We start from the raw sequence: 25,400 nt of genomic DNA on the forward strand, positions 1-25,400 counted from the left end.
GGAAAAGGTTGATAAACTGAGAAAAGATATTCATAATGCACATATAAGACAAAGGACTTATATCCAGCATACAGAAAGAACTCCTAAAAATTAGTAAAAAAAAAAAAAGATAAACAACCTAATGGAAAATTGGGCAAAAAACTTGAACAAATACTATCACAAAATAATAAATCTAGATATTAAATATATACATATCTATATGTGTCTGTAGATATTCATACATGTATCAAAAGATGTTGTATACTTTAGTCACAGCAGAAAAACAAATTAAACCACAATGTGACAACACTGTGCACTCATCAGAATGGCTAACATGAAAAAGATAGGGAAATGCTAGATGCTGAAAAGGAGGTCAGACAAATAGAATTCTCATATTCTGCTTGTAGGAATGTGTATTACTATCTATCACTGCATAACAAATGACCCCCAAAATTTAGTTGCTTAAAACAATAAACATTTTAAAAGGGCTATAGCCATCTGATGGCTTGACCAGGGCTAGAGGATTTGCTTTCATGGTGGCTCACTCACATTCCCACCAAGTCCATGCTGATTGTTGTCAGGAAATACCAGTTCTCAACATGGCCTTTTCCATAGGCTTCTTGAGTGTCCTCACAATATATTAATGGGCTTCTCAAGAGTGAATGATCCAAGAGACAGAGAGAAAACAAGAAGGAAACTGTAGTACCTTTTATGAACTAATTTCTGAAATTGTACACTATCATTTTCACTTTATTCCATTTGTTAGAATGAAATTATTAGGTCCAGCTCAAAGGGAGGGGAATTAGACTCCACCACTTGATGGAAGGAATATCAAAGAATTTGTGGACATATTTTAAACCAAATATATCCAGTTTGGCAAAGAATGTGACAGTATCCACTGTGGAGCACACACATCTTACCAAGTCCTCCAGTGTGTTAATGCAGTCTCATTAGCATGATGTTGTCAATGTAATATATCATAGTGATATTCTATGGCCAGATGGTCAAGAATTCTGACTATATTATGACGAACAGAGTAGAATTGTTTACATATCCCTGGGAAAAACCATAAAGGAATACTGATATGTTTCCCATGAATACAAACGGTTGTTAATCCTTTTTTCTGATTGAAACAGAAAAAAATTCATTTGCCAAATCAACAGCCAAATATTATAGTATAACCTGCTCTAGTAAAGTTATCAAATCCATTATAGCAGCCACATTTGGGGATACTAAGTTAAACTTACTGAAGTCCAGTCATTCTCTGTATCAATCCAGTTTTACAGGGGAAGACTAATGAATTAAATATAGATAGGAAATGAGACCAACATCCTGCATCTTAAGATACTTAAGGGTAGGCCAGGAGCAGTGGCTCATGCCTGTAATCCCAGAACTTTGGGAGGACAAGGCAGGCATATCATCTGAGGTCAGGAGTTCAAGACCAGCCTAGTTAACATGGTGAAACCCCATCTCTACTAAAAAGACAAAAATTAGCTGGGCATGATGGCGGGTGCCTGTAATCTAAGCTACTTGAGAAGCTGAGGCAGGATAATCACCTGAATCCAGGAGGCGGAGGTTGAAGTGAGCCAAGACTGCACCATTGCACTCCAGCCTGGGCAACAGAGTGAGGCTCCATCTCAAAAAAAAAAAAAAAAGATACTTAAGAGTAGCACTAATCTCCACCATCTGTCCCAGAAGGTGTTATTAGGTTTGATTCACTGTCTTGGCCAGGAGAGCAGGGGGTAGTTTCAAGGCTTCCACTTAGCCTTCCCCACTATGACACCTCTTATTCAACAGTCAAGTATCCAATATGGGTGCTACTCTAACTGCTGAGTTTGTCAATCCCAATTATACACTTGGGGATAGAGAAAATGACCACTTGGTAAGTCTGTGGGATAATTCTACTTCTAAAAAGTGTCATAGAAAAGTAAGAAGATAAATATATACATTAACATCATACTAAGTGAAAGAAACCAGACATGATTCCATTTATATGAAATGTTCAAAATAGGCAAATTTATAGAGACAGAAAGTAGACTAATGGTTGCCAGAGGATAGAGAAGAGGGAGTATGACTGCTTAATGGGTCATTAAGTGTTTCTTTTTGGGGTGATAAAAATATTCTGAAATTAAATAGTAATGATGGTTACACAAAATTGTTGAAAACCACTAAATTGGGTGGGGCACAATGACTCATGCCTATAATCACAGGACTTTGGGAGGCTGAGGCAGGAATATTGCTTGAAGGCAGGAGTTTTAGACCATCCTGAGTAATATGACAAGACCTCATCTCTCCCCCGCCATAAAAAAGTACACTTTAAAATAATAAGTATTATGCTATGTGAATTTTGAGATGGAGTCTTGCTATTTCGCCAGGCTAGAGGGCAGTGGTGAGATCTTGGCTCACTGCAACCTCCATCTCCCAGATTCAAGCGATTCCCCTGCCTCAACCTCCTGAGTAGCTGGGACTATAGCTACACACCACGTGCAGCTAATTTTTTATATTTTAGTAGAGACAGGGTTTTACCATGGCCAGGATGGTCTCGATCTCCTGACATCAGGATCCACCTGCGTCGGACTCCCAAAGTGCTGGGATTACAGGCGTGAGCCACCACGCCCGGCTATGTGATTTTTTTTTTAAGCGACAGGGGTCTTGTTCTGTTGCTCAGGCTGGAGTACACTGGCACAATCATAGCTTAGTGCAGCCTCAAACTCCTGGGTTCAAGCAATCCTCTCACCTTAGCCTTCCGAGTAGAACAGGCTAAAGAGGCATGCCATCATGACTGACTAATTTTTTAATGTGTTGTACAGACTGAATCTTGCTATGTTGTCCAGGCTGGTCTTGAACTCTTGGGCTCAAGGGATCCTGCCACCTCAGCCTCCCAAGTAGCAGGGATTACAGGCCTGTGCCACCACCAAATTGTTATGTGATTTTTACTTCAATTTTTTAAAAAATCAAATGGTTGTTGGCTGTCTGGTAAACTGGATAGCATGTGAGGGCAGCTTTCATCCTCACTCAATTTACAATACAGAATCCATCCAGCTCACAGCTTATACACTGTACCATATAGAGTCCTTGCCAAATGCTAAGGATACAAACACATTTCATCACTTACATTAACCAACACATTATAAAGCAACTTATTCCTATTCTCTATGAGTCCCTATTTAAATTTGAAAGACTCATGGCTTCTTAAAAAAAAAAAAAAAAAAAAAAAACATAGTTTGGTGTTGGGGCTAAGAAAAATTCTTGGCATCTTCAATCCCAGATAATGACTGGCTCTGCTACCTACCACCCTTTGCCCAATTAGAAGGAAAATACAATCTCTAGTATAAAATGTCAGAAAGATGGGAAGAAAGGAATCAAGCACCATTTCACCTCAAGCAAATATTCAATAGATAAACTGTCTAGCAGTTTTCAAATTATGCTCTGTAGACTCCTCCTCTCCCCCCATCCCCTGTCCAGGTCTCCTGGTAATAGCTGCTTCAAGTAGAACTCTACTTTTGTTGAGTGTTAAATGTTGAAAACAAACTTCTTTTTTTTTTTTAACAAAATGGCTTAATTATGTAGTGAACATCTATGAATTTTGTTGACTTAAAACTATTTCCCTACCTCCCAAATCTTTCTTTCTGTAAATATACCTTGATCTTCTTCCCTTAGGGAACCACCTCTTTCCTACTCTCAATCCACGTGGTTCCAGAGAAACTGACCCTGACTCCTGGGTTCCATGAGTAGAATAAAACTCTGTTGACCAATTAAAGGCCAATATTCTCCTGGCCACAGTGATTACTTGAGGATGGGCATATGACACAAGCTAAAAGCATACCCAGGACCACCAGCACCATCAGAAAGAGGTATTATGCTGTATCTTTCTTGGTGTTTTTTTGTTGTTGTTGTTTGCTTGTTTGTTTGTTTGTTTTTTGAGACAGTGTCTGGCTCTGTCTCCCAGGCTGGAGTACAGTGGTCTGATCTTTGCTCGCTGCAGCCTTGACCTCCCAGGTTCAAGCAATCCTCCCACCTCAGCCTCCTGAGTAGCTCGGACTACAGGTGCACACCACCAGGCCCAGCTAATTTTTATATTTTTTGTAGAGATGGGATTTCCTCATGTTGCCCAAGCTGGTCTCAAACTCCTGGGTTCAAGTGATCCACCTGCCTTGGCCTCCCAAAATGCTAAGATTATAGGCTTGAACCACCACTCCCGACCTGTTGGATCTTTCAGTAAGCTGGTAGGATGTACATTCAAATCTGATATCTTTCTTTGCCACTACATGGAAGAAAGCCTGCTTAAAAATGACACCAATACAAAGAAAGCAGAACCAAAGTGGGAGACAGTGAGTCCTAATGACATCATTTAATTCCCTGTATGTAGCTGTGTCTAAAAATAGAACTACTTCTAGGCTTTTTAGTTACTTCAGTAAATAAAGTGCCTCTCGAGTTAGTCAGTCTGAATTGTATTTCTGTTACCTGCAAAAGAAAGAGTTACAACAAATGCAAAATTATTTGAATAAAAAATTGAAAATCAACCATGTAGTCAATAAGCCTCAAACCTTTTCTGAGAATCATAGTCATGAGAACAATCTTTTTAAAAACTCCCAGAAAACTTAGTCTTGTCCTTAATTCCCCATTACATTCCCAAATCTGCATAGCATTTTATAGTTTCCAAATCGCTTTTCCACTGATAACTTCAGCTCATCTTCAAAAACAAAACAAGGCTGGGTATAGCGGCTCACATCTGTAGTCCCAACACTTTAGGAGGCCAAGGTGGGTGATCGTTTGAGTCCAGGAGTTTGACACCAACCTGGACAACATGGCAAAATCCTGTATCTACAAAAATGCAAAAATTAGCCAGGTGTGGTGGCATGCACCTGCAGTCCCAGCTACTCGAGAGCTGAGGTGGGAAGATCATTTGAGCCCAGGAGGCAAAGGTTGCAGTGAGCCAAGATGGTGTCACTGCATTCCAGCCTGGGCGACAGAGCCAAACCCCTGTCTCAAAAAATAACAGAAACCCTGTGAAGTCAGCATTCACATTCTATAATCGAAGACATTCGGGCTCTGAGAGAAGTGATGAGTCTTAAGCCACCCACCTTGAAATCAAGGGCTCCATCTCCAATTTCCTTATCGCCTCACTAATCATTACTGTTTTGCACAGCTGTCAGCAAGCCATACACAGGGTTGGGAACCTGACTGGGCTCAGTACAGACTTGCTACCTGACTACATTGTTCCCCTCACCCCTGCCAGCTTTGCCTTGTTTCAATTAGGCCTCACCCTGCTCCCTTTCCTCACAGGCTGAGATACAGACAAGCCAATAGCACAGCATCTCACTACACGTACATAAGGGTGTGTCATCCAACTGACTGGCAGCCCTGAAAGTCAGTGGCCTTACTCTCAAAGTTGCCCCTAAACCCATCAAATGCACATCAGTGGATCAGATCCAAGGAGGAGGAAATGTCTTCTAAACTACCCCTATCAAAAGAAGCTTCAACCAACAGACTTTTACATTGTCAAACCACCTTTCCATACCTATTGGGATGTGAAGACTTAAAAATCACTACTGGCCAGGCGCAGTGGCTCATGCCTGTAATCCTAGCACTTTGGGAGGCCAAAGTGGGCAGATCACTTGAGGTCAGGAGTTCAAGAACAGCCTGGCCAACATGGTTTAGTGAAACTCCATCTCTACTAAAAATACAAAAAAATTAGCTGAGCGTGGTGGCACATACCTGTAGTCCCAGCTACTCAGGAGGCTGAGGAAGGAGAATCACTTGAACCTGGGAGGCAGAGGTTAGCAGTGAGCCAAGATTGTGCCACTGCACTCCAGCCTGGGCAAAAGAGCAAGACTCTATCTCAATTTTTAAAAAATAAAATCAATACTGACTGGATTGGCATATATTCAAGGGTTTAAAGTTCAAGAGATTTACACTACACACAAAAATTAACTCAAAGTGGATTAATGACTTAAATATAAGCACTAAACCATAAAAGTCTTAGAGGTAAAACATAGGAACAAACCCATAAAACAGAGTAAATCTTCATAACCTTGGCTTTGGCAACAGATTTTTTAAATCTCTATTTATTTTATTTATTTTAATTTATTTTGAGATGTATCTCTGTTGCCCAGACTGGAGTGCAGCGGCACAATCTCAGCTCACCGCAACCTCTGCTTCCTGGGTTCAAGCGACTCTTCTGCCTTAGCCTCCCAAGTAGCTGGGATTACAGGCATGCACCACAACACCCAGCTAATTCTTTTTGTATTTTTAGTAGAAACAGGGTTTCACACCCGGCGCGGTGGCACATGCCTGTAGTCCCACCTACTCAGGAGGCTGAGGTGGGAGGATTGCCTGAACCCATGAATTCTGGGCTGTAGTGCGCTATGCCAATCGGGTGTCTGCACTAAGTTCGGCAGGGGGACCACCAGGTTGCCTAAGGAGGGGTGAACCGGCCCAGGTCGGAAATGGATCAGGTCAAAACTCTCCTGCTGATAAGTAGCGGGATTGCGCCTGTGAATAGCCACTGCACTCCAGCCTGGGCAACAGAGTGAGACCCTGTCTCTAAAAAAAAAAAGAAGAAAAAAGAAACAGGGTTTCACCATGTTGGCCGTGCTGGTCTCGAACTCCTGACCTCAGGTTATCACCCGCCTCAGCCTCCCAACGTACTGGGATTACACGTGTGAGCTACCAGGTCCAGCCAGATTTTTTTTAGATAGAACACAAAAGCACAAACAACAACAAAAAAAGATGAATATATTAAAATCTATAAAAATTTAAAACTAGATCAGGCACAGTGGTTCACGCCTATTAATCTCAACACTTTGCAAGGCTGAGGCAGGTAGATTGCTTGAGCCCAGCAACTCGAGACCAGCCTGGCAACATAGCAAAATCTCATCTCTAAAAAATAAAAATAAATTTAAAGCTACTATGCATCAAAGGACATCATCAAGAAAGTGAAAATCAACCTATAGAATGGGACAGAATATTTGCAAATCATACATCTGATTATGGGTCTAGTATCCAGAATATATAAGGAATTTTAATAACAAAAACAAAAAAACTAATTTTAAATGGACAAAGAACTTGAATACACATTCTCCAAAGAAGACATACAAATGACCAACAAGTACATGAAAAGATGATCAACATCATTAGTCATTAGGGAAACACAACTCAAACCACAATGAGATACCATGTCACACCCACTAGAATGGCTGTAATTAAAAACAAAACCAAAAAGAAAAAGAAGAAAAAAAAAAAAAGCAGCGTTTCTGTTTTTAAAAAACTTCCAATCTTGTGTGGCAACCACATACAAAGCAACCACAATGCAGCAAGATAACTGAGACATATAATGAAGAGTCTGCTAGATAGAAAAGGGTAAGTAGGCCGGGGGTGGTGACTCACACCCAACACTGTGGGAGGTCGAGACAGGAGGATCACTTGAGCCCAGGAGTTTGAGATCAGCTTGAGCAACACAAGGAGACCCCATCTCTACAAAAAACTGTTAAAGTTAGCTGGGCGTGGCAGTACATGCCTATAGTCCCAGCTACTCAAGAGGGCTAGGTGGGAAGATCACTTGAGCTCAGGAGGTTGAGTTCTGCAGCTGGGGCAACAGAGTGAGACACTGTCTCAAAGAAACAAAAACAATTTTTTTTTTTGAGACACTGTCTTGCTCTGTTGCCAGGCGCAAGGCTAGAGTGCAGTGGCGCGAACTCGGCTCACTGCAACCTCCGTCTCCCAGGTGCAAGCAATGCTCCTGCCTCAGCCTCCCAAATAGCTGGGATTACAGGCACATGCCACAATGCCCAGCTAATTTTTGTATTTTTTAGTAGAGATGGGGTTTCACCATGTTGGCCAGGATGGTCTCGATATCTTGACCTCATGATCTGCCCACCTCAGCCTCCCAAAATGTTGGGATTACAGGCGTGAGCCACCACTCCTGGCCACAAAAACAATTTTAAAAAGAAGGTAAGGAGACATTTCAAGGAAAATGAAAAACATGAGTAAAAGCATAGAAAAATGTTTGCTGAAAAGACAATATGCAGAACCCAGATCATAGAATGCCAGGAACACCAGACTGAGAAGCTTGGATTTAAGAATCTCCGAGAAATAGGAAAGAATAGAGACTTCTGAGTAGGGGTGGGCCACAATTAGATTGACTTATTAGAAAGATTCTGGCAGCCAAGTGGAAGGATGGACAAGGAGACTTGCCTTGGAGTCTCATCCTTGCTGTTATACCTAATACTATCCTTATCTCCCCAGTGCTACCACTGAAGCCAAGACCTTACAGAAGAAAGGCAAACCCTGGCCAAATCCCACAGACTCAGGCAGGACGAGATTTGTAGATTTGTTAGTTTGATTTTAGTTTTAATCTTTTATTGAGGTAAAATTCATATAACATTAACCATTTTTAAGTAAACAATTCAGTGGCATTTAGTACATTCAAGTGTCGTGCATCCACAGAGGTTTTTAGTTCTAATTTTTTTTTTTAAGAGACAAGGTGGCATATGTTGCCTAGCATGGCCTTGGACTCCTGGGCTCAAGCAATCCTCCCACCTCAGCCTCCTGAGTAGCTGGGACTGCATGTGCCACTATGCCCAGCTGGACCTTAGCTTTTGACGAGGTCCAGGAAAGCCTCTGCTGACTTCACTCAGGTCAGGCTTCATCCAGTCCTCTGGCATCTCTGCTCATATGGATATGCCAGATACTTTTGGCTTTCAACAAACATCTGCCTAGAGTCCCTAGACTGCCATACTCTTTTCTAACCTTTCCTGACCTCAGCTCCCCTAGGAACACAGGTCATTATGACCAGGAGGAAATCTGACCATGTCTATCCCTTATTTTAAATTTTTCAGTGGTTCTGCATAGCCCATAGAAAAAAGTCTCAAATCCTTAAGAAGATAGACAAGGCTTTCTATAATCTGGCATCTGTTTGTTTCCCTAGCCTCATCTCCTAAACATGTTGCCCTAAAATTCTTTCCTCTCATTATGCTTCCCTTCCTACTCATGGTTGCTCAAACATTTTTTTCTCTTTCACCATGGGAATGATTTTGTCACCTTGTACACATTTCCCACAGATGTATCTCACCCTAGGGAAAGTTCTCATATTTTCCTTATTTCCTGGAAACAGCTCTGATCCCAGTCTCATTTCACTCTGGGTACCACTCTAATCCATGCCTCACTATTCACTCTACTCTACATATGTTATTGACCATATAATACCACAAGATCACTTTTTTCCACTTCCTACTATTCTACTTCTGTCATATTACTGAGAATAGCCTTACCAAATACATCTGCTTCTGCTCTCTCTGCCTGGGTCTCTCATAAGCCCAGGACTTCACCAGGCCCCTCACCCCAAAGTTACTGGTACTTGGGACTTAGGAGGGAGATATATTACACCCATACCTCCAGTCAGCTGGGAATTTGGATCCAGACCTTATTCTCCCTCACCTTCTTTCTGACAGAATTCTTGAAATGACAAAGTTCTATTGGAACAGCACTTGATCCCACCCCCATTTTACCCTGGAGACATCACTGATCCCAGTTTCAACTTACTTTGAGATCAGCTCTGGCCTTACCCTCCCCAATCATCATACCAAAGAGAAAGTCATACCTCAGTATACCCAGAGAATGATTTGCACCCTGGCCTTGGCTGGCACTGAACTCAAGAAAGAAAAGTGGCATGAAGCAACTGGCCCAAAGTAATACTAATACTATCCCCAACTAGTGAAGTTTTTCTCCCTGACAACCCCAGTTGGTAGGGGAGAAAAACTTCCCAATCATCGTAAACCCCCCTCACATTCTGTGTATGCAAGCCAAATGTGTGTCCAGTGGTACTCAGGAAGAACTCACACAAAGGCCTTTTTCCAGGTGTATTTTAGGCTTCCAGGTATAGCACAGTCACAAACATCACTTTGCTCCCAAGTGAGTGAATGAGCAATGCCAGTTCAGGAAATTCAGATTTCAGCTTTCTTCTGGTTTCTAAGCTTGTGGTTTACACACTCCATTCAGCAGCAAAGCAACAATAATTAGAAGCCATCCTTCTATAATATTTTATTTGAGCTTGACAATATATTAAGCAGAATAGACCTAGGCTTTAAACTTTCTAGCCATGCAATCTTGGCCAATAACTTTACCCATTCGTAAAATGAGAATGATAGTAGTATCCTGCAAGACTGTTATGAAGAAAAGTAAACAAATATATATAAAGCATCAAGAAATATACCTGGCCTAAAAAGGTTTTCCAATCATTTGTTTATTCAGTCAACAAATATTTACTAAGTATATGCTATGTGCCACTCAGTATTCTAGCACTAAGGATTTAGCCATCAACAAAAATCCCTGCTCTTATGGAGCTAACAGGGAGTAGGGGGCAAAGTGAAAGCCTAATCAATAACTACGCCAGATGGTGATAAATGCTGTCATGAAAAACAGAGAAAGAGGTTACAGTATGCTGTGGAGGAGTGATTGTTATTTTTAAATAGAATGATTGGAGAAAGCCTCACTGAGTTGACATTTCACCAAACGATCTGAAGGAAATAAGGCATGAGCCATGCAGAAAGTTACGGAAAGAAGAAAGAACCAATGCAAAGGCCCTGAAGCAAGAGTATGTCTGTCTCTATTGCTCAAATAGTAAAGAAAACCAATGGGACAGGATAAGCAAGTGGAGAGGAAATGAGGCTAAGACAGGTAACTGGAAGCCAAGTCACATGTGACTTTGTGGGCCATTCTAACGGCTTTGGCTTTTCCCCTGAGAAATCTGTAAAGCCACTGAACAATTTTGAACAGAAGAGTTATATGATTTGGATTTACATTTTGAAAGGATCACTCTGAGCCAGGAATGGTGGCTCATGCCTGTAATCCCAGCACTTTGGGAGGCTGAGGCGGGTGGATCACAAGGTCAGGAGTTCGAGACCAGTCTGGCCAACATGGTGAAACCCCATCTCTACTAAAAACACAAAAATTAGCTGGGAATAGTGGCACTTGCCTGTAATCCCAGCTACTTAGGAGGTTAAGGCAGGAGAATTGATTGAACTGGGACCTGGGAGACAGAGGTTGCAGTGAGCCAAGATCACGTCACTGCACTCTAGCCTGGGCTACAGAGTGAGAGGGAGGAGGGAGGGAGGGAGGGAGGGAAGGAAGGAAGGAAGGAAGGAAGGAAGGAAGGAAGGAAGGGAGGGAGGGAGGGAGGGAGCGAGGGAGGGAAGGAAGGAGGGAGGGAGGGAGGGAAGGAAGGAGGGAGGAAGGGAGGGAGGGAAGAGAGGGAGAAAAGCAAGGGAGGGAGAGAAGCAAGGGAGGGAGAGAAGGGAGGGAGAGAAGGAAGAGAGGATGGGAGGAAGGGAGGGAGGGAGGGAGAGAGGGAGGGAAGGAAGGAGGGAGGGAGGGAAGGAGGGAGAGAAGGAAGGGAGGCAGAGAAGGAAGGGAGGGAGAGAAGGAAGGGAGGAAGGGAGGAAGGAGGGAAGGAGGGAGGGAAGGAGGGAGAGAAGAAAGGGAGGGAGAGAAGGAAGGGAGGAAGGGAGGGAGGGAGGAAGGAAGGAGGGAAGGAAGGAGGGCGGTAGGGAGGGAGGGAAGGAAGGGGGGAGGGAAGGAGGGAAGGAGTGAGGGAGGAAAGGAGGGAGGGAGAGAAGTAATGGAGGGAGAGAAGGAAGAGAGGGAGAGAAGGAAGGGAGGGAGAGAAGGACGGAAGGGGCAAGAGATGATGGTAACTCAGATCAGGGTGGTAGGAGCAGAGGTAATGAAAAGTATCTGGATTTTGGATATATTTTAAAGGTAGAACCAACAGGATATGCTGACAGATTCCATGTAAGTAAAACTTGTTAAGTTTTAAATGCCTATTAGATATCTAATTAAAAGGTTAAGTTAGATATACAAGTCTAAAATTCAGGGAGAAATCTAAGCTGGAAACACAAATTTGAGTTGTCAATAAACAGATGATAGTTAAAATTATGTAAGTGGACGTGTAATGCCATGAGATATTCAATAAACAAAGTTCCTAGTGAATAGTAACTGCCATTATAACCCCTTTTTATTCTTTTTCCCCCCAGCTTCCCAAGCTTATAAACCCCTTTTTATTCTTAAGGTATTAGAGATACTTGCTAACTTTTAAATTTCAGTGCCCAACTTCTAACCCTGTCCCCATACCTCAAGAAAAATTTTACTCTCTGTTCTTGCATCCTTCTTTATCATCTTCCTTCCTTTCAAATTTGCAATTAAAACATCAGATAAATGAAGCCACACTGGTGTTCCGTGGTAAAGGTACCAGTTTAACAGTTAGATTTGGGTTTGAATCTTTTCTCTCTCAGCCATTTACTAGTTCTGTGACCTTTTAGCCTCAATTTTCTTATCCAAATGATGGGACTAATAGTACCTATCTTAAAGGATTGTTATCTTATTGATGGTGAGACATCTACTCATTCCTTTGTTTCAACAAAAACTTACTGAGCATCCATTACATGCCTAGCACTATGTTCAGCATTAAGTCTACAGCAGTGAACAGGCATTGGTACTGTCCTCATGGAGCTTATAGCCTAAGAGACCACAGTATTTCTAAAGCACAAAGACAAAATTTTAATTTTTTTTAAATCATCTAAATAAAATAAATATGTAAAGAGTCTCACACAACGCCTAGCAAATAGTAGGTGCTAAGTAAGTAACAGTATTTATTATTTTATAATTAAAACATCATAAGCCCTCATAGAACAATACACTTTAGAATTAGACAAATCTTTAGAAATCAAAAGGTCCAATTCTATCATTTAATATATGAGCAGATTAATTAGCTCCATAATAAATTTATTCAGGACACCTATTCAGTCAGGCCATGTGCCAGCTGCTCAGGATATAACGATGGTAAAATGCAGTCCCTACCTTATGTCAAGTAAATATGCAAAGGGAGAATGACTCTCCTGAGGCAACCTAGTTCATCACTTAGACTGGAAATCATGTCTTCTAATTCTCAGTGATTTGCTCTTTCTACTGAATCAAAATTATTCAATTCAAAAAAAAAAATACTTAGGAAGAAGCCTACCACTGTGTCAAAGAGAGTGCCATGCTACAGCTCAGCAGTTCCTCACGTGTAGCTTGTCAAAAAGAACAAGCCCCTCTGGGCTTGGAGGCTGATCCTTTTTTTTCCTCTGTAACAGTCCATAGCACACAGCAGCTGGGGCCTCTGGGGTCCTGGTAAGAAGTTACAGAAAGATGCAGAAAAATAGAATAAAAGCCTGAAACCCCCAGAGCCACTGGCAAAGTAAAGAAAAGGTAGAGTAAGGCCAGACCAAGACCCTCCTCCATTATCCCAGAGATTAAGTCATGCTCCCTCCAGGCTAGGACCAGCTCCAGAGCTCTACCTTTGTCCCTCTAGGCCACCCATCCCCTTCCCCCTGCAAGGGCCCTCTTTAGAGTTTCAACATTGAACTCCATTTAATGGAAAAAAAAATAGCACTAGGAAGCAGAAAGAATACACCATGGAGTTCTAAAAATCTGGCTGAAACTGGCTCCACCACTAACTAGCTGAATGTTTCTTAACTCGTCTGTTTCTGCATTTGGAAAATAGTGACAATACTTACTTCTGGGATCTGTGGTGAGCATTAGAGATGTGTCTAATGTATCTAGATGTACCTAGAAAAATGCCTGGCATGCCGCAGTTACTCAATAAACGGTGCTATGATTACTTATGAATGGCAAGGTCTCCCTTGTCTGCCCCATGCTCTAGTGACTGCAGGCTTCAGCAGCACAGCACAGTTTAAGACTCCCACAATAATATGGAGTATTCAAAGAGATGTGGCACCTTCACTAGCTACATTACATCTCAGTCTCTTCTCCCTTCAACCTATATCAGCTCAGGTCTCCACTCTACCCCTCCACCTTTAAAAAAAATAAAATCTTTGAACCTGCCTCCTCTGCTGCCTCTTCAAAATATCATCCTCTTTCCTTCCTTCCCTTACAACTACATTTCTCAAAAAAGTCTTTTGTTCTAGATCTTCGCCTCATACTCACTCCCTAAGCCACAATAGTCTAGCTTCCGTCCCCACCCCTCCACTGAAACTCCTGTTCACCACGGTCTCCAATGACTCAGTAGCCTCATTTGAGGCTCACTCTACTTGTTCTCTACTACAATAGACACTATTGCTTTGTTTTAGAAACCCTTCTCTTCTCAGAACAGTTTTACAGCTATGTTCAGGAAAAAAAAAAAAAAAAAAAGAAACCCTTCCCATTCCTGGTTTCTCAGATAGTACTTTCTCTTACCTCTCTGATTGCCCCTCCTCAGGCTCCTTCCCTAACTTTTCTGTCTATACATACCAGAGTTCCTCTGTGCTCTATCCTCAACCCCCTTCCTTTCCCCATTTTATAAATTTTATTCAGGTGGATCTCATCTACTTCTACAGTCTCCACTATTTCTTAGATGTCATCATTCCCATGTCTATTCTTACCTCTCTCAGGAACTCCAAAACTCATGTCTTCTCCCGCAACTACCAGATATTTTCTAATGGATATCACCCATAATCATCTCAAAACCAACATTAACTTCCCCAGATCTCTCTCTTGTATTCCATGTGTTAACAGCATCATAGTAATGCCCAGTCACCCAACACTACCTCCTTCATCCTTTAGTCACACAATTTAAACCAACCCCCATGATCACTAACCTTGTTCCAGCCTCACCATCTGCTACTGCAAATCTTCTGGCAGGCTTCCCTGCCTCTAGTTCTAATCTATTCATCCTAAGCACAGGCATATAAGAGATCTTCCTAAAAAAACACTCTGGTCATGTCACACCCATCTTAAATATTGACAATAAAGCTCAACTCCAGTAAGATTTAAGCTTGTTACCATAAAATACAAGGTCATTCGGGATCTGGCCCTTCCCACACATCTAGCTTCATCTCATGCTACTCCCTCCAAGTAGTCCAACCTCCAGTTCAGGGAACAACTCGTCATTCACTGAATATGGCATGCCCTTCCACAATCACACTGCCCAGAATATGCTTCAGGGCACTCTATCTGGCACAACCCTGGTCATCCTTAGAGGGTGGCATCTTCCCTGAGAGTCTCTTGCTAAGTATTTAGGTCCTCCTTCCTTTTTCTCCAAGCACATTTTCTATGTTCTTCCTCTACTGTAGCACTCGTGACACTGTATAGAGTGCACTTGTTATGGGAGTCAACCTGCAGGTTGTTCATGGACACAGAATATGTCTTTCACATCTCTGCACCCCAGCCCACTTGCCCAACCTCTCAAGATAAGCAACCAGACTACCAGTCCTAATAGGGTATACTCCTCCTATAGCAGGAGAGCAAACTTTAATGACAACAGGAAGTCTCAATAGGTTCAACTTCCCCTCTTGCAAATGCTTCCAGATAGACTGTGACCCCACAAGAGCTATTTCTGACCTGATTCCTGGGGCCCCTATGCCTGGAACAGCCTGTTCAATAGAAAGAGGAGAGCTTCCTGAAGATTAAAATTCCTTGGAAAATTATTTATAAAATAGGCTGAGCTGATAGGTAGGACTGCCAACTGCCAGAGCCATCTCAGGAAGTAATTTGTGAAATAACTCCAAGACCTTTATACATCTTCCACAGCAACTGAGACAGTTATACAACACCCTGTGGCTGGTCTTCTTGCATTTAATCAAGCCTTGGGAAATTGTCCTTCATACAAACAAGTTGCTTCACTAGGCAGAAATCTATAATGACTTCTCACTGCTTAAAACTGTATACCGGCCGGGCACGGTGGCTCACGCCTGTAATCCCAGCACTTTGGGAGGCCGAGGCAGGTGGATCATGAGGTCAAGAGATCGAGACCATCCTGGTCAACATGGTGAAACCCTGTCTCTACTAAAAATACAAAAAATTAGCTGGGCATGGTGGCGCGTGCCTGTAGTCCCGGCTACTTGGGAGGCTGAGGCAGGAGAATTGCCTGAACCCAGGAGGTGGAGGTTGCGGTGAGCCAAGATCGCGCCATTGCACTCCAGCCTGGGTAACAAGAGCGGAACTCCGTCTCAAAAAAAAAAAAAAAACTGTATACCACAGTGATTAGGAACAAGGACTCTGAACATTTATTACCTGGGCCTGAATCCCCACTTCTACCTACCATTTATTAGCCATGTGAGTTTGGGCAAGTTATTTAAGTTCTCTAGGCCCCAGTTTTCCCATCTTTCAAACAGTAAAATAATAATACCTACTCTCACAGGGTTGGTACAAAGATTAAATAAGCTAATCTAAATAAACTACTAATAAAAATTAAATAAGCTTAGCATTAAAAATGTAAAGAATAGTACCTGGCATGTGGTAAGTACTTAAATAAATTATATATTTAGTTCTAAACATATTCAGGTTCCAAATCCCTCTGTCATTCATAGCCTGAGATGTGACTGTCATTCATAGCCTGAGATGTGAAATGTTGCCCTGTCCCATTTCACATTCCATAATCCACCAGCTCCCAATCCTTTAACTTCTGACCATTATTTATGATCCTTTGCCTCTATCCACAACACCAATTGCCATCTGCCCAGCTCCTCCTTCTGGCAATGCTACCTTCGGCTGCCAAGGAATTAACGCCTTCAGTAGAGTCTCACAGGTGGTATCATGCCTAAGAGCAGTACAGGATACCATCTTCTCCCGAGCATTCTATTCCCTATGCCAGGGGTCCCCAAGCCCCAGGCTGCAGCCCATATCAGTCTATGGCCTGTTAGGAACCAGGCCACACAGAAGGAGGTGAGTGGCAGGCAAGCGAGCATTACTGCCTGAGCTCTGCCTCCTGTCATATCAGTGGCAGCATTAGATTCTCACAGGAGCACAAACCCTATTGAGAACTGCACATGCAAGGAATTTAGGAATAAGGAGCACATGTGTGCTCCTTACAAGAATATAATGCCTGATGATCTGAAGTAGAACAGTTTCATCCCAAAATCATCCCCACCCCGAACCCTGGTCGATGGAAAAATTGTGTTGCGTGAAACCGGTTCCTGCTGCCAAAAAGGTTGGAGACGGCTGCCCTATGCTCACTCCTACCTTCACTCAGGTCATTTTCACAATCTAAATGCCTCCCTGAGCTTCTGCAGTATATAAACTTTAAACAGAGTTTTAAGGACTAGTTAAGATACACCATTCCAGGAAGCTACAGTAACTCATAAAAACATCTGCCTTCCCTTAACTACTAAAGTCCCAATCTGTAACTTACACATCCACACTCACATCTAATCATCTCTATTAGATTAAGTTCCATGAGGCAGTGTCTGGTTTTCCATCACTACATCCCCATTACCCCAGAACAATAAATGTTTAAGAAACGTTGGGGGACAGCCACAGTGGCTCATACCTGTAATCCCAGCACTTTGGGAGGCCAAGGTGGGAAGATTGCTTGAGCTCACGATTTTGAGACCAGCCTGGGCAATGTGGCAAAACCCCATATCTACAAAAAATACAAAAATTAGCTGTGCATGGTGGCACATGCCTGTAGTCCCTGTTACTCAGGAGGCTGGAGCCTGGGGCCAGGCTTGTCTCGAACTCCTGACCTTAAGTGATCACCTGAGCCCAGGAGGTCAAGGCTGCAGTGAGCCATGACTGCCCTCCAGCCTGGGCACAGAGCAAGACGCTATCTCAAAAGAAAAAATGAAGAAGGCTTAGGCCAACAATAAATGCCCAATTAGCTAAATCTCCTACCATTGAGTCTGAGACATAACCAGGGACTGGCAGATTAACCAAGATCTCTAGCTTTCTACAACAACATGGAGAAAATCATATTAGCAATCTCATAAGGCTGTTGTAAACATAAAGATTAATCTATGTTGAACACTTACGAGATTTTCTGATACATAATAAGTTCTCATTAAGTAACTCACTTTCTTTTTGAAAAGGAGCCATGGAGGTACCTTGTCAGCTAAAGGACAGCTAGTCATACAACTCCTCCAAGTCATACTAATAAAAAAGCAGAGGGCCACACTGTGTTAATTTACCTAATTGTGTTCTGTGGAACATCGATATCTTATAAAATGTCAATAGGTGTTTTTTGCTGGGCGAGGGGGCTCATGCCTGTAATCCCAGCACTTTGGGAGGCTGAAGTGGGCAGATCACGAGGTCAAGAGATCGAGACCATCCTGGCCAACATGGTGAAACCATGTCTCTACTAAAATACAAAAATTAGCTGGGCGTGGTGATGCGTGCCTGTAGTCCCAGCTACTCGGGAGGCTGAGGCAGGAGAATTGCTTGAACCCGGGAGGCGGAAGTTGCAGTGAGCCAAGATCGCGCCACTGCACTCCAGCCTGGCACCTGGCAACAGAGCAAGACTCTGTCAAAAAAAAAAAAAAAAAAAAAAAAAAAAAAAGTCAATAGGTATTTTTTGAGGATAACAAAAGGATTACATGTTCAGAAAAATGTAGGAAACCCTGCATACTTTTCCTTATCATATTAAAGCCTCCTAGCTTTTCCTAGCTTGATCTCAAAGATCTTTTACTGAGTAACAATAATAATGCCATTTCACGTGATACTGACATTCCGAAGAACACTTCTATGTTATGTTATGTTATGTTATGTTATGTTATGTTATGTTATTTTTTTTGAGGCAGAGTTTTGCTCTGTCACCCAGGATGGAGTTCAGTGGTGTGATCTTGGCTCACTGCAGCCTCCACCTACCAGGTTCAAGCGATTCTCCTGCCTCAGCCTCCTGAGTAGCTGGGGCTATAGGTATGCGCCACCATGCCTGGCTAATTTTTGTATTTTTAATAGAGACAGGGTTTCCCCATGTTGGCCAGGGCTGGTCTCAAACTCCGGACCTTAAGTGATCTGACTGCCTCAGTCTCCCAAAGTGCTGGGATTACAGGTGAAAGCCACTGTGCCTAGCCAGAACACTTATTATATTTTAAACCAATGCACTTGGCCAGGCATAGTAGGTCATGCCTGTAATCCCAACATTTTGGGGAGCCAAAGTGGGAAGATTGCTTGAGTCTGGGAATTCAAGACCAGCTTAAGCAACATAGTGAGAAGCCATCTCTACAAAAAATAAAAATATTAGCCAGGCATGGTGGGATGTGCCTGTAGTCCCAGCTACTTGGAAGGCTGAGGTGGGAGGATTGTTTGCACCTAGGAGACTGCAGTGAGCTGTGATCGCACCCCCGCACTCTAGCCTGGGCAACAGAGGGAAAGACTCTGTCTCGGGGGGGAAAAAAAAAAAAAAAAAACTGTACAAATATATAAAAGTACTGCTATTCCACAGTTACCCAGTCTAGACAGGACCCTAAAGTAGTAAAGAATACCAGGACTACTAAAATTACATTATTTTCTCCACCACAATAAGCTTGGAGGAAGAGGAGAGAAATAGACCAGTTTTCCAAGAGGCCAGCGTTCAGCTGATCCAATGAAAAGGCAGCAGAATAAAGAGGAGCCTTTATCAGGTAGCATTTCCAGGGGCTCACCAGAGATGGCTTTAGGAAACTCAAGCCAGATTTGGTTGTCATGAGATACAAAGTAACTTGACAGTTGCCCTCCTGGAAACAATTAACTTGGTAGTTTTTACTTTGACAGAATCTTAGCCCTGAAAGAAATATTTTGAAATCACTCTAGACAAAACCTCCACTTTATTGACAGTAACAGCCCTAAGAGAGCCTACCTAGCTTCATTTGTCCCAACTTGAGCAGGACATGGTAGAAACACAGATTAGATAGTGATAGTTATAATGGTTAACACTTAATGAGAGCTTATGTATCAAGCAAGCTGCTAGATATTCAACATAGATTATCTGATCTTAATCTTCACACAGCTCTATGAGATTGATTTTACAATAATTTCCATGTCATAGATGAGGAAGCAGGCACAGAGAGGTTAAGTAACTTGCCCAAAGTACTATAGCTAGCATATGATATTACAGTGATGAGACCCAGGCAAGCTGACCCTAGGGCCCATGCTCTTTATTGCAAGACAAGCTAAGGTACCAACTTTTCTGGGAAGAATTATCTGATAACTTCTCCTCCCACCAATGATTAGGGGGGCCCCCTAAGTTCCCATTGCCCCATGTCTCTATCTATCCCTATGTACCACTGCCTCTGTCATAGCAGTGAGTATCACCAAATTACACATTCTATGAGGTAAGAAATTACTAAATTTTATGCTTCCTTGCATCCCTTGTACCCACCTAGTGTTTTATCTGCAGCTCAATCAAGATGTTTCAGAATAAACAACTATCGAGAAATATAGTATAATGATGAAAGACATGGGTTCTGAAGTCAAATAGACTTAGATCTGAATCCAGGCTCAGCCACTTCTTAGCTCTATGATCGTGAATAAGTCAACCACTCTGAAGCTCAGCTTCCCTATCATTAAAATAGAGATTAAAAAAAGAAAATTTTGAAACTTGGCTGAGTCTCAAAAAAAAAAGAAGAAAATTACCACAAAATGTGAGAAAACTAAACTAAGTACCTTATACATTGCCTAGTACATAAAACAATTTTATTTCCCATTCTCCTCCTTTCCCCTCGTCTCACATATAATGGAAGAAAGAGCTCTATTCCAGGAATCCAGAGTCTAATTAGCTATATAAACTTAGTTAAATGCATCTCCTTTCTGGACTTTAATTTCTTCATCTACAACTTGCAGGATTGTTGGTTTGAAACTAAATAAAATGTGGGTAAGTGACCAAAAAGTACTACATGGATGGAAGGAATTTCTGTCATTCCACCTATCCAGCTTGTAAAATCAGCCCTGAACTACACTGCATAGAAATGTCTTGAAGCTCAAGGAAGAAGACCAATCTCTCAGAGGTCTAAAAGCTACAAAGAGAAGGAGTATTCGCACTGTCACTAGGAGAAGGAGCCAGTCCCACCAAGAAGCTGAGACACTGCCAAGTGGCTTTGCTCCAGAAGTCCCTAACTAATTAAGGCCTTGCTCCCCTGCCCTGTTTGCCTGTGACCTCCACAAAGGCTAGAGAACACCAAGTGCTCCACAGCAGTTCTTCTCTTGGCCAGAGTCACATATAGTATTGTTGGCCAAGGATCAGCCAAAGCTATTGCTAAGAGGTTCCTGCCCTTGGCCTTCCTTAGAACAGGGCTGGCCAGGTGGGGTGGCTCATGCCTGTAATCCCAACACTTTGGGAGGCTGAAGCAGGCAGATCACCCGAGGTCAGGAGTTTGAGACCAGCCTGGCCAACATGGCAAAACCCTGTCTCTACTTTTAAAAATTCAAAAAATTTGTATTTTTGTATCTAGCAGCGTGGCGGTGAGCGCCTGTAATCCCAGCTATTTGGGAGGCTGAAGCAGGAGAATCACTTGAACTTAGGAGGCAGAGGTTGCAGTGAGTCGAGATCATGCCACTGCACTCCAGTCTAGGCAACAAATTGAGACCCTGTCTCAAAAAAACAACAAAAAAAAAGAACAGGGTCAAAAACAAGGAGCCCTTCATTCTTTGTCCTGAGGTTATCAGCTCATGATTCCTAGGAACCAGCCCTAAACAAAGCTACCAGAACCCTGAGCCTGGAATATGTCAGATGTGACTCAACTAAAGCCTGATCAGCCAGGCCCTTCAGACAACTGAAAGTGACCGTGAAGGCTGTGGAATAAGGGATAAGGAAAAGGGGCCCATGCTCTGCTAAGAGTGTCTAGTCTTAGATGCTTCCAAGGACACTTTTTGGGCTCTTGTTCAGGCTGCATAGGCCCCAGGGACTTAACCACTTCCTCTGCTCATTAAAGCAGAACCCCCACTCCACCCCTTGGGACTCCCTCCCTCAAGCGCCTGGCTCTAGGGTAAGACAGTCCGCCCATCTCACCCTTCAAAAGTTAAAACATGTGGGCCCTTTTTGTTGTAAGAGTTTAACTGTTAAGTTGAGAAAGAACGTAAGCCAAAAACAACAAATATGAGGAAGTAAAAAAAAGTTGAAAACATATTACAAGTCAGTCACAGTCACTGTCCCCACTTCATAGTTCCTGGTTCCTGTCATAATTGGTGCTGTCAGAGAACAGCTATAATACAATAGTTTTCAAGACTTATTTTTAAAGAACGGAAGCTATTTTTCAAATATAGTTCAAATTGGCAGGGCATGGTAGCTCACACCTGTAATCCAAGCACTTTAGGAAGCGGCAGATCACTTGAGCTCAGGAATTCAAGACCAGCCTGGGCAACATGGCAAAACCCCATCTCTACAAAAAATACAAAAGTTAGCTGGGCATGGTGGTATGCGCCTGTAGTCCCAGCTACCAGGGAGGCTAAGGTTGGGGGATGGCTTGATCCCAGGAGGTGGAGGCTGCAGTGAGCTGAGACCACTGCATTGCAGCCTGGGTGACAGAGCCAGACCTCAGACCCTGTCTCACACCACTGCATTCCAGCCTGGGTGACAGAGCCAGACCTCAGACCCTGTCTCAAAACAAAAGAAACAAACAAAAACCTTATATATATGAAATACATTTTAAATTAAATCTAATTAGGAGCCCCTAATATATAATTAGGTCTCCAAAGAAATAATGGATTCAGATGATAAATATCAATGGTTCCTAAAATAATCAGACAAAAAGCTCATAGGAAATATTCTAATGCACTTAAGCCCACTCATTAATTTTAACTTCACAAAAAGAGAAAATCAGATATGATTGAACATTCTTGGGGGAAAAAAAACCACCTGAATCTGACCAAATCTTAGGATCTGACTACCAATTTACAGAAAATACCAGGGACATAGGAATGTTTTAAATAACAACATAGGGAGGCAATCAGCAAAATCCAGAAATCAGGGAACTCTACAGGACAAATGACCCAGTTTCTTCAATAGAAAATTACAATAAAAAAAAAAAGTAGGAGGAAGCTACGGATTAGAAGAGACTCAAGAGTCAGGCATGGTGGCTCACATCTATAATCCAAACACTTTGTGAGGACAAGGTGGGAGGACTGCTCAAGTCTAGGAGCTTCAGACCAGCCTGGGAAAAATAGTGAGATCCCATCTCTACAATGTTAAAATTAGGCCAGGCGAGGTGTCTCACACCTGTAATCAGCACTTTGGGAGGCCACTTGAGCTCAAGAGTTTAAGACCAGCCTGGGCAACATGGCAAAATCCCATCTCTACAAAAAATAAAAGAAAAAACTTTAAAAAATTTAAAAATTAGCTGAGCATGGTGACATGCACCTGCAGTCCCACCTACTAGGGAGAAGGAAGTAGAAGGATTGTTTGAGCTAGAAAGTCAAGGCTGCAGTGAGCCATAACAGTGCCACTGCACTCCAGCCTGGGTGACAGAGTGAGATTTTAGCTTAAAAAAAGAGAGAAGAAAGAAGAAGAGGAGGAGGAAGAGGAAGAGGAAGAGGAAAAGGAAGAAGAAGAAGAGAAGCAGCAGCAGCAGCAGCAGCAGAGAAGGAGGAGGAGGCAGCGGCGGCTCAAGATTTAGTTCAATCAACATGATGTAGACCTTATTTAGATATTGATGTTGACCCCATATTTACAAAAAATAAATATTAACTGGGTGTGACGGTGTACACCCATAATCTCAGCTACTTAGGAGGCTGAGGCAGGAGAATCACTTGAGCCCAGGAGGCAGTGGTTGCAGTGAGCTGAGATTGCACCACTGCCCTCCAACCGGGGTGACTGGGAGACACAGCAAGACTACATCTCACAACACATACAAAAAATGTTGACCCAGATTTTAACCAACCATATATAATTATCAATCATATACAAACAATATTGCTAATAAGCAAGAAGGTGGAAGTAAACATATAGACATTCAAGCACCAGGCTCTGCTACCAGTTGCTTATTTTGGCTGTGTACCTATGTCCAAGGTCATTCACTCACTGGGCAGGTTTATGTCCTATGATTCCATCAACTGCCGGTCAAAGAACTAATCAGCATGAGCAAACTAGTATTCACACAAAACTGGTATAATTGAAACCAAAATGAAAGACACTTTTATTGTAGGTAAATGTACAATTTCCATTAGGCTTGCTAAAATACTGAAAGCAATTTAAATTCATTTATTCATTCAAAAACAAATATTTACTAAGCATCCCTGTCCATCCATGCTGGCTAACCACCAGGGACAAAATAAATAACATATAATAGCCTCAGGGAATTCATACAAACATACCCCTATATTGCTTTCGTGGATCCCAAAGATTCTGAAGACCTTGAGCCAACAAAATTGGGAGAGCGCTGAAAGGGATGACATTTTTATTCCCTTATAAACAAACAACTTATCAAAAGGCAGCCTGCCAGGCACAGTGGCTCACGCCTGTAATCCCAGCACTTTGGGACACAGAGGTGGGCAGATCACCTGAGGTCAGGAGTTTGAGATCAGCAGGGCCAACATGGTGAAACCCCATCTCTACTAAAAATACAAAAAATTAGCTGGGTGTGGAGGTGGGTGCCTGTAATCCCAGCTACTCAGGAGGCTGAGGCAGCAGAATTGCTAGAACCTGGGAAACGGAGGTTGCAGTGAGCTGAGATCACACCATTGCACTCCAGCCTGGCAGACAAAAGTAAGACTGAGTATAAAAAAAAAAAAAAAAAAAAGCAACCTGTTCTACAAAGAACCTGTCAAAATTATAGCCCTACCATTTTGGGAGGACGAGATGGGTGGATTGCTTGAGCTCAGGAGTTCAAGACCAGCCTGGGCAAGAGGCCAAAACCCATCTCTATAAAAAATAAAAAACAAAGTACAGCCCTACCATGGACATACAAGCTGCCCCACTGCTAGAAAATCAGGAAGAAATTTCTAAGATCAAGGTCTTTGTCTACAATTCAACAGACATTTACTGAATTTCTATTTTGTCCTTGGACACCCTGCTAGACAAGGGATTGGCAAACTGAGGCCCTCAGGCCAAATCTAGCCCAACAACTTGTTTTTGTAAATAAAGTTTTATTAGACACAGCTGCACATGTCCATTTAAATATTATCTATGGCTGTTTTCCTGCTACAACTTCCTATACAGCCCATCAAGCCTAAAATATTTACTATCCGGCCCCCCACAGAAAATGTTTGTTCATCTCTATGCTATACTCTAGAAAGATGCAGAAATGTATCTTGATCTAGGTAGTGGTTTGGTTACACAGGTAAATACATTGGAAAAAATTCACCAAGCATTTAATTCATTTTACTGTATGTATGCCATAACTCAATATTTCTTTTTTTAATAAAATAAAGAGTAATAAGTCCCTGTCTTCTAGCAATTTAAAATCTGGTGGGAGGATATCAAAGTAAATAATTAAAATATAATGGTGAGCCAGACAGTGGCTCACGCCTGTAATCCTAGCACTTTGAGAGGCTAAGGCAGGCAGATCACCTGAAGTCAGGAGTTTGAGAGCAGCCTGGCCAACATGGCAAAACCCTGTCTCTACTAAAAATACAAAAATTATCGGGGTGTAGTGGCATGCGCCTATAGTAGTCCCAGCTACTTGGGAAGCTGAGGCAAGAGAATCACTTGAACCCAGGAGGCGGAGGTTGCAGTGAGCTGAAATGGTGCCACTGTACTC

The 25,400-nt window shown here is 42.4% G+C and overlaps 1 protein-coding gene across 5 annotated transcripts in view; it reads right to left on the minus strand.

Annotated features, from left to right (window-relative positions):
• STIM1 (stromal interaction molecule 1) overlaps nucleotides 1–25,400 on the minus strand; it is a 239,417-nt gene that overhangs the window by 173,060 nt on the left and 40,957 nt on the right. The window lies entirely within an intron of this gene.

The sequence above is a fragment of the Sapajus apella genome, unplaced genomic scaffold, assembly GCF_009761245.1.
Source record: "Sapajus apella isolate SASKATOON/1434 unplaced genomic scaffold, GSC_monkey_1.0 scaffold106, whole genome shotgun sequence".
Lineage (NCBI taxonomy): Eukaryota > Metazoa > Chordata > Mammalia > Primates > Cebidae > Sapajus > Sapajus apella.